At 42.6% G+C, this 13,472-nt stretch overlaps 8 non-coding genes across 8 annotated transcripts; all 8 read right to left on the reverse strand.

The window, feature by feature from the left end:
* Positions 1–7,716: 7,716 nt before the first annotated feature.
* Positions 7,717–7,789, reverse strand: trnav-cac (transfer RNA valine (anticodon CAC)). Its single transcript has one exon. It is a non-coding gene; the product is annotated as a tRNA-Val (tRNA).
* Positions 7,790–8,322: 533 nt separating this feature from the next.
* On the reverse strand, positions 8,323–8,395 carry trnav-cac (transfer RNA valine (anticodon CAC)). The gene has a single exon. It is a non-coding gene; the product is annotated as a tRNA-Val (tRNA).
* A 492-nt stretch (positions 8,396–8,887) lies between these two features.
* Positions 8,888–8,960, reverse strand: trnav-cac (transfer RNA valine (anticodon CAC)). The gene has a single exon. It is a non-coding gene; the product is annotated as a tRNA-Val (tRNA).
* A 532-nt stretch (positions 8,961–9,492) lies between these two features.
* Positions 9,493–9,565, reverse strand: trnav-aac (transfer RNA valine (anticodon AAC)). Its single transcript has one exon. It is a non-coding gene; the product is annotated as a tRNA-Val (tRNA).
* A 1,350-nt stretch (positions 9,566–10,915) lies between these two features.
* On the reverse strand, positions 10,916–10,988 carry trnav-cac (transfer RNA valine (anticodon CAC)). The gene has a single exon. It is a non-coding gene; the product is annotated as a tRNA-Val (tRNA).
* A 532-nt stretch (positions 10,989–11,520) lies between these two features.
* On the reverse strand, positions 11,521–11,593 carry trnav-aac (transfer RNA valine (anticodon AAC)). The gene has a single exon. It is a non-coding gene; the product is annotated as a tRNA-Val (tRNA).
* A 492-nt stretch (positions 11,594–12,085) lies between these two features.
* trnav-aac (transfer RNA valine (anticodon AAC)) lies at positions 12,086–12,158 on the reverse strand. The gene has a single exon. It is a non-coding gene; the product is annotated as a tRNA-Val (tRNA).
* A 778-nt stretch (positions 12,159–12,936) lies between these two features.
* Positions 12,937–13,009, reverse strand: trnav-cac (transfer RNA valine (anticodon CAC)). The gene has a single exon. It is a non-coding gene; the product is annotated as a tRNA-Val (tRNA).
* Between the last annotated feature and the right edge of the window lie 463 nt (positions 13,010–13,472).

The following is a 13,472-nucleotide window of genomic DNA, read 5'->3' on the forward strand; positions in this document are numbered from 1 at the left end:
AACGAGCACTACTTTCAAGGTAATTTGTTTCAGTTTAAATCAGTTTATATACTGTAGCTGAAAATTATGCTACTTTTTACTTGATTTGTAATCTCAGTAAACATATTCTTACATAGGGCAGTTTAACATTCTTTAGCTACCACACACTGTTTATCCTAATAACAATATTATCAGTTTTCTTTCTTTTTAATCTAATTTACCCATGTTTTTTAATTTCCCTCACCGGGGATGAATAAAGTATTTTATATTCTATTCTTATTTCTAATCATTTTAAATCTATAGGACTAGTTGGTTTTGTTACCTGGTGAAATAACTGTGGATATCTTTCTGGATTTGGCAGACATTAGTTTCAGTAGGCAAAACCAGCTTAAAAAGTGTCCATATATGACAACAAGTATACCAAGTATATCAATAATGTTACTGCATTCAATTTGCAGCCCATTAAGTCTACATGTAAACTATGGGTAAACTTGTGCTGTTATCAAGTTCCGTTTTTATGAAAAATATTAAGTTAAAATGGCATAATCTGATTTTAAAAATGCTGGATTGCAACTGTTTTTTTTTTTTTAGAGATGAGCTAAAAAATTATTTTAGAGTTGATTTTGTTCAAGACAATATTTTTAGGTCATGTTCAAGCAGTATGCCAAACCCCACCCTAAGAATGCCCAACATCTTAAACAACTGAGATTTAATTGGTCATATTAGTTTAAAAAGAAGGTTGGTATAGCTCAAAAAAGCTGAAAAACCTCTCAACCCCTGCTGTCAACTGTTTGCTTCAATGAGATAATGTTGAATTGACGTCCTCTCAAATTAAGTTGGTGCGTCAGCAGAAGATTTCAGACACTCTGTGGTTGGATATGCATCCCTGCTACAGTTCTATCATTTCAATGACATCACTCACATGCTCTTTTATTGGACAAAGTACCTGCCAGTGGGACATACTGACCAATGACTGCTGGGTTGTTCTGCTGTGGAAAGTGTGGCAGGTGCATTGCAGTAGCCATGGTGACTGTGGATGCTGAGCACTGCCATGACTTTACGTAGGCAGAGACTGAATGAGGATGACATCACTCAGATAGACGAGAGAAAAACATCTCCTTCCGTTCCTGTGTCTATTTTTCTGCCTGTGATGATAGCATCAAATGTTATTTGGTGGCAGATGCAAAATGAATAAAAGACAACTAAGACATTTATCTTGAATAAAGATATCTGGAAATGAAAATAGTTTCCCTGCAAATCATACAGAAACAGTCTTTATCATCTCGTGTGAAAAAATAGTACATTTTATGAAAACAAATACTTATACATTTATGTGCACAGTCTCCATCATAACCATTTCAGTATTTTTTTGCTGATATTCAAATTGGATTTTGCCCCACATGTTTTCAGTGAACTCCCTGCTGGGGCCTTTCTGTGTGGAGTTTGCATGTTCTCCCTGTGTATGCGTGGGTTCTCTCCGGGTACTCTGGCTTCTTCCCACCATCCAAAAACATGCATGTTAGGTTAATTGGTTTCTCTACCAAATTGTCCTTAGGAGTGAGTGTGAGCGTGTGTGGTTGTTCGTCTCGTTTGTCTCTGTGTGGCCCTGTGATGGACTGCCGACTTCTTCAGGGTGTACCCCGCCTCTCGCCGATGACCACTGGGATAGGCTCCAGCCCCCCCACAACCCGACCGGATTAAGTGAGTATAGAAAATGGATGTTTTCAGTGTTTTTGTCCTGGAAAGGCTATAGTGGTATAATAGATTTTTATTTTAAACAAATTACAAAAAATGCTCATACATACAAATACAGCAAATATATCATCCGCAACCTTTAAAAAATAGAATTACCAGAAAGTAAATGTATCAAAAACGTTATCTAATCATGGAAAAAAAAATATTTGTACAGTATTTGTGACATGTTTCAGACATTTACAAAATATGTGATTATTCCTGAACATCCATTACACAGTAAATAATAAAATACAGATAAATGAGTAAAGTAAGCATAAGTTTTTGACATTTAAATCTAACTGTGATCATGAAGGAAGTTTATTGATTGTTCTCTATGATTCCACTGTTTAATAAAAGGCAAACAACAGCCCAGTTCTACAAGTTTGTAATTCTAGTTATTGTTTTCCAAAGTAGTTTGCTTTAACTATCTCTTGTGATAACAAGAGAGCAAACACTGTGCCACTGATGTTTTGATGCTCTCCCTTGCTGAATTTCACTCTCTCTGGTTGTGACTCACCGCTCTGGGCATGAGGGCTGGCCCCTCCTTTGGATGACATCAGAGGGCTTGAAATAGCAGCAACATTAAAGCTTCCAGTCATGGGAGTCTTCTGAAAGGCTTGCATCTCAGGGTAGCCACTTTCAGCTATGGAGGGAAATGTGGATGGGAGGAAAGGAAAAACATGAAGGAAAAAAAACAGAGGAGATAATGAAGTGACAGAAGCAACAAGTCAAAGGGGAGCATTGGCTCGAGATCCTGCTAGACCTGATATCGCAGAAAGAAGGGGTGCACAAAGTGAGAACAACAATTAATGTTCAAATTGATTACCTACACCGGAATAATTTACATTTTTCTTGTTTCTGAGTCTGCAGTTAAAGCATAAATGTGGTTGGACGTGCAATACATTTAGCCTTGCATGTAAAGGTCGTTCATGTTGGCTTTAACTGATTGTGTAAAAAAGTTTTGTAAAATCTCATCATTCTGCCAATGTGATTGTTGCATTTAGAGTGGGATCGCACGAAAAATAGTGAGCTGGACTTCATAAAATTTTGTGATAAGGTGGTAGAACACATCTCTCCCTTTATCAGGGGTCGCCACAGCAAGACGATTTTGCATCATAGATTTGGCACGTTTTACACCAGATGCCCTTCCTGATGCAACCCTCACCATTTATTCGGGCTTGGGACCGGTACCAGAAATACACTTGCAGATGCAAATGTCTTTGAATTACACGAAAAGATAACTGTCTTGACAAAGGTATAGCTGTCAAGGTCTCCTTCGAGTTTTAATTAATAATGCCACAACTAATGCGTTCTAAACCTGCTCAGCAGTCCTCCGACTCATAAAGCTGGCAAAGTGCTAGATCTCATTTTCACAAAAAACTGCCACACCTCTGCACTTTTATGACCACTATTTCATTCAGTTCAGAGTGAGTCTCTCGAGAAGACCATCTGCTTCTACCCCTAAGGTATCCTTCCGCCGCAACCTGTCGCCCACCCGCTTCTCCTCCGTTATTGCCTCCGCCCTTCCGACCTCCAATACATTCTCCTCCCTGGTTGAGGTTAATGATGCCACAAAGTCCCTTTGCTCTACACTGAGCTCATCTCTGGTTGGTCTGTGTCCTCTATCCACCAAACCCGCTCGATCCTCCTAGTCTCATCCTGGCTTACTGATACTCTCCGAGCGTTGTGCACCAATCTCTCAGCTGCCAAAAGGAAATGGCACAAGTCAAAAGATCCTGCAGTTCTAGCTAAACTCCAGGTGCTACTGTCATCAATGGCATCCAGTGTTACTGATGCAAAAAAGTCTTTCTACATTAACAAGATTCATAGTATTACTGACACCCAGAAACTTTTTTCCACCTTCAAAACTCTCCTTAATCCTCCGCCACCTGCTACCAATCTAACAGCAGACACCTTTGTCTCATTTTTTACTGACAAATTGGCAGCTATAAGCAAACAGTTTACCGAACCTTGTACCACAAAATCTGCATGCAGAAGTCCTACTGCATCATTTTCCTCATTTACCCCTCTCGCTCAGAGCAGTGTGTCTAAAGTTATCACATGTAGCCATCCTACTACATGCCCACTGGACCTCATTTCCACTGATCTTTTCCAATACATTGCTCCTACTGTAACTGCAGCAGTCACACGTGATGAATGCTTCACTGACATCAGGTACATTTCCTACCACATTCAAGCAAGCTCAGGTTACACCGCTGCTCAAGAAACCTTCCCTCCCTCCAACTCATGTGGAGAACTATCGGCCGGTCTCTCTCCTCCCGTTTCTGTCTAAAACCATTGAAAGGGCGGTCTTTAAGGAGGTCACTGATTACCTCTCACATAACAACCTCCTTGATCCAAACCAATCTGGGTTTAAAAGTGGACACTCCACCGAAACGGCTCTGTTGGCTGTGACAGAAGCCTTAAAAGAAGCCAGAGTGACAGCTAAGTCCTCTATACTTATCCTGCTCGACTTATCGGCAGCATTTGACACTGTCAGCCACTGTATCCTTTTGTCCATACTCTCTAGTATGGGCATCACAGGGAGAGCACACTCCTGATTTGAATCATACCTCACTGGTTGGTCATTCAAAGTATCCTGGCTTGGTCACACTTATGCAGTGCACCACCTCACCACAGGGGTCCCCCACTGTTCAGTATTGGGACCTCTTCTCTTTTCCATATACACCACCTCACTGGGCCAAATCATCCCATCACGTGGCTTCTCATACCAATGTTAGGCTAATGATAACCAGCTCTATCTGTCATTCCCACCTGACGACCACACGGTCTCAGCATGAATCTCAGACTGTCTCTCTGACATATCGAAATGTATGAAAGCCCATCACCTTAAACTAAACCTTTCTAAAACTGAACTGCTTGTCTCCCTAGCCAAACCAACAATACACCACAGCATCTGCATCCAAACTGAATCACTATCTCTTGCTCCATCAAAGGTAGATAGAAACTTGGGTGTCATGATTGATGACCAACTGACCTTTAAAGAGCACATTACCTCTGTTGCTCGTTCATGCTGCTTTGCATTGCTAAACATAAGAAAGATCAGACCATACCTAACCCAACATGCCGCCTTGACTACTCTCCTAACTGGTCTCCCAGCTTGTGCTGTGAAACCTCTGCAGATGGTCCAGGATGCGGCGGCGCGTCTGGTCTTTGATCAGCCTAAAAGAACACACGTCCCCCCTCTGTTCATTGAACTCCACTGGCTACCCTTAGCCACCCGCATCAAATTCAAGTCACTGATGTTAGCCTAAAAAGTGGTTAATGGAACGGCTCCCATCTATTTGAGTGCTCTTGCAAAGACTAATGTCACAACTCGGTCCCTCCGTTCGTCGCAGGATTGTCGTTGAGCAGTGCCTACACCACGCTTAAGACAATCCATACTCTTTTCATGTGTCGTTCCACGATGGTGGAATGACCTACCGAGCGTCCCTGTCTATCTTCAATAAACTCTTGAAAACCCAGCTCTTCAGAGAGCATGTCCTGTCCTAGCACTTACCTTGTATTTCCCTACCCCCTCTATCTCTGCACTTTATCTTTCTGTACTTTCTGTACATTCTATGCCTGCACTCTATCTCTACTCCGTCACCTCTGACAGAGTCTGACTAGTGGGTTCCTTCTATGTAGTTTATTGTTAGCTTTTTTTTTATATAGCTTGTTATATCTTCATTTGTAAGTCACTTTGGATAAAAGCGTCTGCTAAATGCATAAACATAAACCCAACTGATTATCAATAGCAGCTTGGACAAACAGTTATATTAATGATGGATGATCATTATCTACATTGGCAGATACAGCCTGTGTCATTGAGAGAATTTAATTGAATATAAAGTTCACATTAAATGAGGACAGCTGGTGAATAAAACCTCATTCCCCCAGAACTTGTCAGTTTACCTCTCACTTTTCATGTTTCCCTCACACTTCAACACATCGCTTATCCTTGTCTGCCGCTTTCACATCTCACATAGAGAAGTTATCTCAACAAAAGAAGTCAAAATGACCATTAAAGCACTGAATGTCTGTGCCAAGAAACCACCACCTCTACCTACATGGAGACCCTCCGGTGAAGTAGCGTCACAGAAGTAAGTCAGGAAACATAAGGACCGTTAGCTTGGAGAATAACACTTGCCGACAAAAACAGCCAGCACCACTGCAGCTTGTCTATCTGCAGCCACTCCAAAAACTAAATTACCCCCTTTCCTCACACTCTCACTGTAGACAGGATGTGGCCCTTACAAAATAAAGATTAGATTTAGTTTACACAGGGCCTGCTGCATTGAAATATGTATGCACTAAAAGTAGCACTGGGTGCTCTGGATAAAAGCACACACTAAAAGTGTGTTATATTTCTCACATTTGCACTCAACCAACTGTAACCTGCATAGATATACACAAAGGACTATTTTTTCAACAATGCATTTTCTCAAAATTAAAATGTATAAATATGTTCTTAGAGTTTTATCATTCCATGATGTATAGGGTTTTTGTGTTCAAGTTTTGACTTTCTATTTGGTTTTCTGGTTTCTTAGGTCTTGTTCTAATTTGCCATTTTGTCATCAGTTTACTTCTTGTACATTAGTTAACTTAGCATGTCAAGAATAGCAGATGAAAATCACCTGAAAACCTCCAAAAAATTACCTTAAAAGAGAGATTATCTGCGGAAATGCATTCTCAGAGAGCTCCGGAGTGGTGCCTAGGTACAGCTCATAGGAGGAAGGGCGGGATGCGCTTTGTACGATGCAGAACATTTGCTGTTTTCTTTACAGCATGTCAAGAATTGCAGCTGAGGCTCCCTTCCTATCCATAATTATGAATATGTTATGGATAGATTTATCCATTGTGATTATGTTAGTCATCAAAAAGTTCATTTTACTCATTCTTTGGGAAAGTAGTGTTTCTACCATGTTTGAGAGAAAATGGCTTTGGTGTGCAGCCTTTTGAGTAGTTCTCCTTTTTGCTGATTTTTACCATGGGATTGTATTTCTTGTTTCCTTCTCATTTGGCTTCTGTGTCCAAATTCCAAATGGAGAGCATAGAAAAATATTTGCATTGCAAATGAACATGCAAGAAGAAAACACATAGAATCAGTTAGTGACACAGGTGTGAAGGCCAACAGCATCAACCCTCTCAGTTGGATGTTCCACTTTCTCAACACTGACCAATTTAAGTCCTGTCTTTGGAATTGGTCAAATGCACACTCTGGTGTGACTTGACAAGTGACTAGCCAAGCCCACTCATCTTCTTCCTGGAGCACAACAATGACAGCACAGACCTGAACAGATTTTGGGCGGCACCTAGTCAAGAATAGCAGATGAGGCTCCCCTCCTATGCATAGTTATGAATATGTTGATGTTGCCATCAGTACTCATACTTTGGGAAAGTAGTATTTCTACCAAAGTCCGTTTCACACCTCAGCATCGGAGAATCTCTTGGAAATCTGCGAAAAAGGACCTTACAATAGAGATTATCTGCTGGAAATTCATTCTCACAGAGTTCCGGAGTGGTGCCTAGGGACAGCTCATAGGAGGTAGGGTGGGATGCTTTTTGTACGATGCAGAACATTTGCCGTTTCTTTTACAGCATGTCAAGAATAGCAGATGAGGCTCCCCTCCTATCCATAGTTATGAATATGTTGATGTTGCCATCAGTACTCAATCTTTGGGAAAGTAGTGTTTCTACCAAAGTCCGTTTCACACCTCAGCATCTGAGAATCTCTTGGAAAAGGACCTTACAATAGAGATTATCTGCTGGAAATTCATTCCCACAGAGTTCCGGAGTGGTGCCTAGGGTCAGCTCATAGGAGGTAGGGCGGGATTCTTTTTGTACGATGCAGAACATTTGCCGTTTCTTTTACAGCATGTCAAGAAGAGCAGATGAGGCTCCCCTCCTATTCATAGTTATGAATATGTTGATGTTGCCATCAGTAACGTGCAGTCATACAACTTCACACGAGAATGACATAAATAATAGTGGAGCTAGCAATGTTTCCGCCCAGTTTTGAACTGAGGACCTTTCGCGTGTGAGGCGAACGTGATAACCACTACACTACGGAAACTGAAGCTGTGCATATCAAACAGATTTTGGGCGGCACGTAGACTGGTGCCTAGGGACAGCTCATAGGAGGTAGGGCGGGATGCTTTTTGTACGATGCAGAACATTTGCCGTTTCTTTTACAGCATGTCAAGAATAGCAGATGAGGCTCCCCTCCTATTCATAGTTATGAATATGTTGATGTTGCCATCAGTACTCATTCTTTGGGAAAGTAGTGTTTCTACCAAAGTCCGTTTCACACCTCAGCATCGGAGAATCTATTCGAAATCTGCGAAAAAGGACCTTACAATAGAGATTATCTGCTGGAAATTCATTCCCACAGAGTTCCGGAGTGGTGCCTAGGGACAGCTCATAGGAGGTAGGGCGGGATCCTTTTTGTACGATGCAGAACATTTGCCGTTTCTTTTACAGCATGTCAAGAATAGCAGATGAGGCTCCCCTCTTATCCTTAGTTATGAATATGTTGATATTGCCATCAGTAACGTGCAGTCATAAATCTTCACACAAGAATGAAATAAAGAGATTCGGAGCTAGTAATGTTTCCGCCCAGTTTTGAACTGAGGACCTTTCGCGTGTGAGGCGAACGTGATAACCACTACACTACGGAAACTGAAGCTGTGCATATCAAACAGATTTTGGGCGGCACGTAGACTGGTGCCTAGGGACAGCTCATAGGAGGTAGGGCGGGATGCTTTTTGTACGATGCAGAACATTTGCCATTTCTTTTACAGCATGTCAAGAATAGCAGATGAGGCTCCCCTCTTATCCATAGTTATGAATATGTTGATGTTGCCATCAGTACTCAATCTTTGGGAAAGTAGTGTTTCTACCAAAGTCCGATTCACACCTCAGCATCGGAGAATCTCTTGGAAAAGGACCTTACAATAGAGATTATCTGCTGGAAATTCATTCCCACAGACTTCCGGAGTGGTGCCTAGGGACAGCTCATAGGAGGTAGGGCGGGATGCTTTTGCAGCATGTCAAGAATAGCAGATGAGGCTCCCCTCCTATCCATAGTTATGAATATGTTGATGTTGCCATCAGTAACGTGCAGTCATACAACTTCACACGAGAATGACATAAATAATAGTGGAGCTAGCAATGTTTCCGCCCAGTTTTGAACTGAGGACCTTTCGCGTGTGAGGCGAACGTGATAACCACTACACTACGGAAACTGAAGCTGTGCATATCAAACAGATTTTGGGCGGACGTAGACTGGTGCCTAGGGACAGCTCATAGGAGGTAGGGCGGGATCCTTTTTGTACGATGCAGAACATTTGCCGTTTCTTTTACAGCATGTCAAGAATAGCAGATGAGGCTCCCCTCCTATTCATAGTTATGAATATGTTGATGTTGCCATCAGTACTCATTCTTTGGGAAAGTAGTGTTTCTACCAAAGTCCGTTTCACACCTCAGCATCGGAGAATCTATTCGAAATCTGCGAAAAAGGACCTTACAATAGAGATTATCTGCTGGAAATTCATTCCCACAGAGTTCCGGAGTGGTGCCTAGGGACAGCTCATAGGAGGTAGGGCGGGATCCTTTTTGTACGATGCAGAACATTTGCCGTTTCTTTTACAGCATGTCAAGAATAGCAGATGAGGCTCCCCTCTTATCCTTAGTTATGAATATGTTGATATTGCCATCAGTAACGTGCAGTCATAAATCTTCACACAAGAATGAAATAAAGAGATTCGGAGCTAGTAATGTTTCCGCCCAGTTTTGAACTGAGGACCTTTCGCGTGTTAGGCGAACGTGATAACCACTACACTACGGAAACTGAAGCTGTGCATATCAAACAGATTTTGGGCGGCACGTAGACTGGTGCCTAGGGACAGCTCAAAGGAGGTAGGGCGGGATGCTTTTTGTACGATGCAGAACATTTGCCGTTTCTTTTACAGCATGTCAAGAATAGCAGATGAGGCTCCCCTCCTATCCATAGTTATGAATATGTTGATGTTGCCATCAGTACTCATTCTTTGGGAAAGTAGTGTTTCTACCAAAGTCCGTTTCACACCTCAGCATCGGAGAATCTCTTGGAAATCTGCGAAAAAGGACCTTACAATAGAGATTATCTGCTGGAAATTCATTCCCACAGAGTTCCGGAGTGGTGCCTAGGGACAGCTCATAGGAGGTAGGGCGGGATGCTTTTTGTACGATGCAGAACATTTGCCGTTTCTTTTACAGCATGTCAAGAATAGCAGATGAGGCTCCCCTCCTATCCATAGTTATGAATATGTTGATGTTGCCATCAGTACTCATTCTTTGGGAAAGTAGTGTTTCTACCAAAGTCCGTTTCACACCTCAGCATCGGAGAATCTCTTGGAAATCTGCGAAAAAGGACCTTACAATAGAGATTATCTGCTGGAAATTCATTCCCACAGAGTTCCGGAGTGGTGCCTAGGGACAGCTCATAGGAGGTAGGGCGGGATGCTTTTTGTACGATGCAGAACATTTGCCATTTCTTTTACAGCATGTCAAGAATAGCAGATGAGGCTCCCCTCCTATCCATAGTTATGAATATGTTGATGTTGCCATCAGTACTCAATCTTTGGGAAAGTAGTGTTTCTACCAAAGTCCGATTCACACCTCAGCATCGGAGAATCTCTTGGAAAAGGACCTTACAATAGAGATTATCTGCTGGAAATTCATTCCCACAGACTTCCGGAGTGGTGCCTAGGGACAGCTCATAGGAGGTAGGGCGGGATGCTTTTACAGCATGTCAAGAAGAGCAGATGAGGCTCCCCTCCTATCCATAGTTATGAATATGTTGAAGTTGCCATCAGTACTCATTCTTTGGGAAAGTAGTGATTCTACCAAAGTCCGTTTCACACCTCAGCATCGGAGAATCTCTTCGAAATCTGCGAAAAAGGACCTTACAATAGAGATTATCTGCTGGAAATTCATTCCCACAGAGTTCCGGAGTGGTGCCTAGGGACAGCTCATAGGAGGTAGGGCGGGATGCTTTTTGTACGATGCAGAACATTTGCCGTTTCTTTTACAGCATGTCAAGAATAGCAGATGAGGCTCCCCTCTTATCCTTAGTTATGAATATGTTGATATTGCCATCAGTAACGTGCAGTCATAAATCTTCACACAAGAATGAAATAAAGAGATTCGGAGCTAGTAATGTTTCCGCCCAGTTTTGAACTGAGGACCTTTCGCGTGTGAGGCGAACGTGATAACCACTACACTACGGAAACTGAAGCTGTGCATATCAAACAGATTTTGGGCGGCACGTAGACTGGTGCCTAGGGACAGCTCATAGGAGGTAGGGCGGGATGTTTTTTGTACGATGCAGAACATTTGCCGTTTCTTTTACAGCATGTCAAGAATAGCAGATGAGGCTCCCCTCCTATCCATAGTTATGAATATGTTGATGTTGCCATCAGTACTTATTCTTTGGGAAAGTAGTGTTTCTACCAAAGTCCGTTTCACACCTCAGCATCGGAGAATCTCTTGGAAATCTGCGAAAAAGGACCTTACAATAGAGATTATCTGCTGGAAATTCATTCCCACAGACATCCGGACTGGTGCCTAGGGACAGCTCATAGGAGGTAGGGCGGGATGCTTTTTGTACGATGCAGAACATTTGCCGTTTCTTTTACAGCATGTCAAGAATAGCAGATGAGGCTCCCCTCTTATCCTTAGTTATGAATATGTTGATATTGCCATCAGTAACGTGCAGTCATAAATCTTCACACAAGAATGAAATAAATAATAGTGGAGCTAGAATGTTTCCGCCCAGTTTTGAACTGAGGACCTTTCGCGTGTTAGGCGAACGTGATAACCACTACACTACGGAAACTGAAGCTGTGCATATCAAACAGATTTTGGGCGGCACGTAGACTGGTGCCTAGGGACAGCTCATAGGAGGTAGGGCGGGATGCTTTTTGTACGATGCAGAACATTTGCCATTTCTTTTACAGCATATCAAGAATAGCAGATGAGGCTCCCCTCCTATCCATAGTTATGAATATGTTGATGTTGCCATCAGTACTCAATCTTTGGGAAAGTAGTGTTTCTACCAAAGTCCGATTCACACCTCAGCATCGGAGAATCTCTTGGAAAAGGACCTTACAATAGAGATTATCTGCTGGAAATTCATTCCCACAGACTTCCGGAGTGGTGCCTAGGGACAGCTCATAGGAGGTAGGGCGGGATGCTTTTGCAGCATGTCAAGAATAGCAGATGAGGCTCCCCTCCTATCCATAGTTATGAATATGTTGATGTTGCCATCAGTAACGTGCAGTCATACAACTTCACACGAGAATGACATAAATAATAGTGGAGCTAGCAATGTTTCCGCCCAGTTTTGAACTGAGGACCTTTCGCGTGTTAGGCGAACGTGATAACCACTACACTACGGAAACTGAAGCTGTGCATATCAAACAGATTTTGGGCGGCACGTAGACTGGTGCCTAGGGACAGCTCATAGGAGGTAGGGCGGGATGCTTTTTGTACGATGCAGAACATTTGCCGTTTCTTTTACAGCATATCAAGAATAGCAGATGAGGCTCCCCTCCTATCCATAGTTATGAATATGTTGATGTTGCCATCAGTACTCAATCTTTGGGAAAGTAGTGTTTCTACCAAAGTCCGATTCACACCTCAGCATCGGAGAATCTCTTGGAAAAGGACCTTACAATAGAGATTATCTGCTGGAAATTCATTCCCACAGACTTCCGGAGTGGTGCCTAGGGACAGCTCATAGGAGGTAGGGCGGGATGCTTTTACAGCATGTCAAGAAGAGCAGATGAGGCTCCCCTCCTATCCATAGTTATGAATATGTTGAAGTTGCCATCAGTACTCATTCTTTGGGAAAGTAGTGATTCTACCAAAGTCCGTTTCACACCTCAGCATCGGAGAATCTCTTCGAAATCTGCGAAAAAGGACCTTACAATAGAGATTATCTGCTGGAAATTCATTCCCACAGAGTTCCGGAGTGGTGCCTAGGGACAGCTCATAGGAGGTAGGGCGGGATGCTTTTTGTACGATGCAGAACATTTGCCGTTTCTTTTACAGCATGTCAAGAATAGCAGATGAGGCTCCCCTCTTATCCTTAGTTATGAATATGTTGATATTGCCATCAGTAACGTGCAGTCATAAATCTTCACACAAGAATGAAATAAAGAGATTCGGAGCTAGTAATGTTTCCGCCCAGTTTTGAACTGAGGACCTTTCGCGTGTGAGGCGAACGTGATAACCACTACACTACGGAAACTGAAGCTGTGCATATCAAACAGATTTTGGGCGGCACGTAGACTGGTGCCTAGGGACAGCTCATAGGAGGTAGGGCGGGATGTTTTTTGTACGATGCAGAACATTTGCCGTTTCTTTTACAGCATGTCAAGAATAGCAGATGAGGCTCCCCTCCTATCCATAGTTATGAATATGTTGATGTTGCCATCAGTACTTATTCTTTGGGAAAGTAGTGTTTCTACCAAAGTCCGTTTCACACCTCAGCATCGGAGAATCTCTTGGAAATCTGCGAAAAAGGACCTTACAATAGAGATTATCTGCTGGAAATTCATTCCCACAGACATCCGGACTGGTGCCTAGGGACAGCTCATAGGAGGTAGGGCGGGATGCTTTTTGTACGATGCAGAACATTTGCCGTTTCTTTTACAGCATGTCAAGAATAGCAGATGAGGCTCCCCTCTTATCCTTAGTTATGAATATGTTGA

The sequence above is a fragment of the Leuresthes tenuis genome, unplaced genomic scaffold (assembly GCF_036924035.1).
Source record: "Leuresthes tenuis unplaced genomic scaffold, fLeuTen1.0.hap1 SCAF_6, whole genome shotgun sequence".
Taxonomy (NCBI): domain Eukaryota; kingdom Metazoa; phylum Chordata; class Actinopteri; order Atheriniformes; family Atherinopsidae; genus Leuresthes; species Leuresthes tenuis.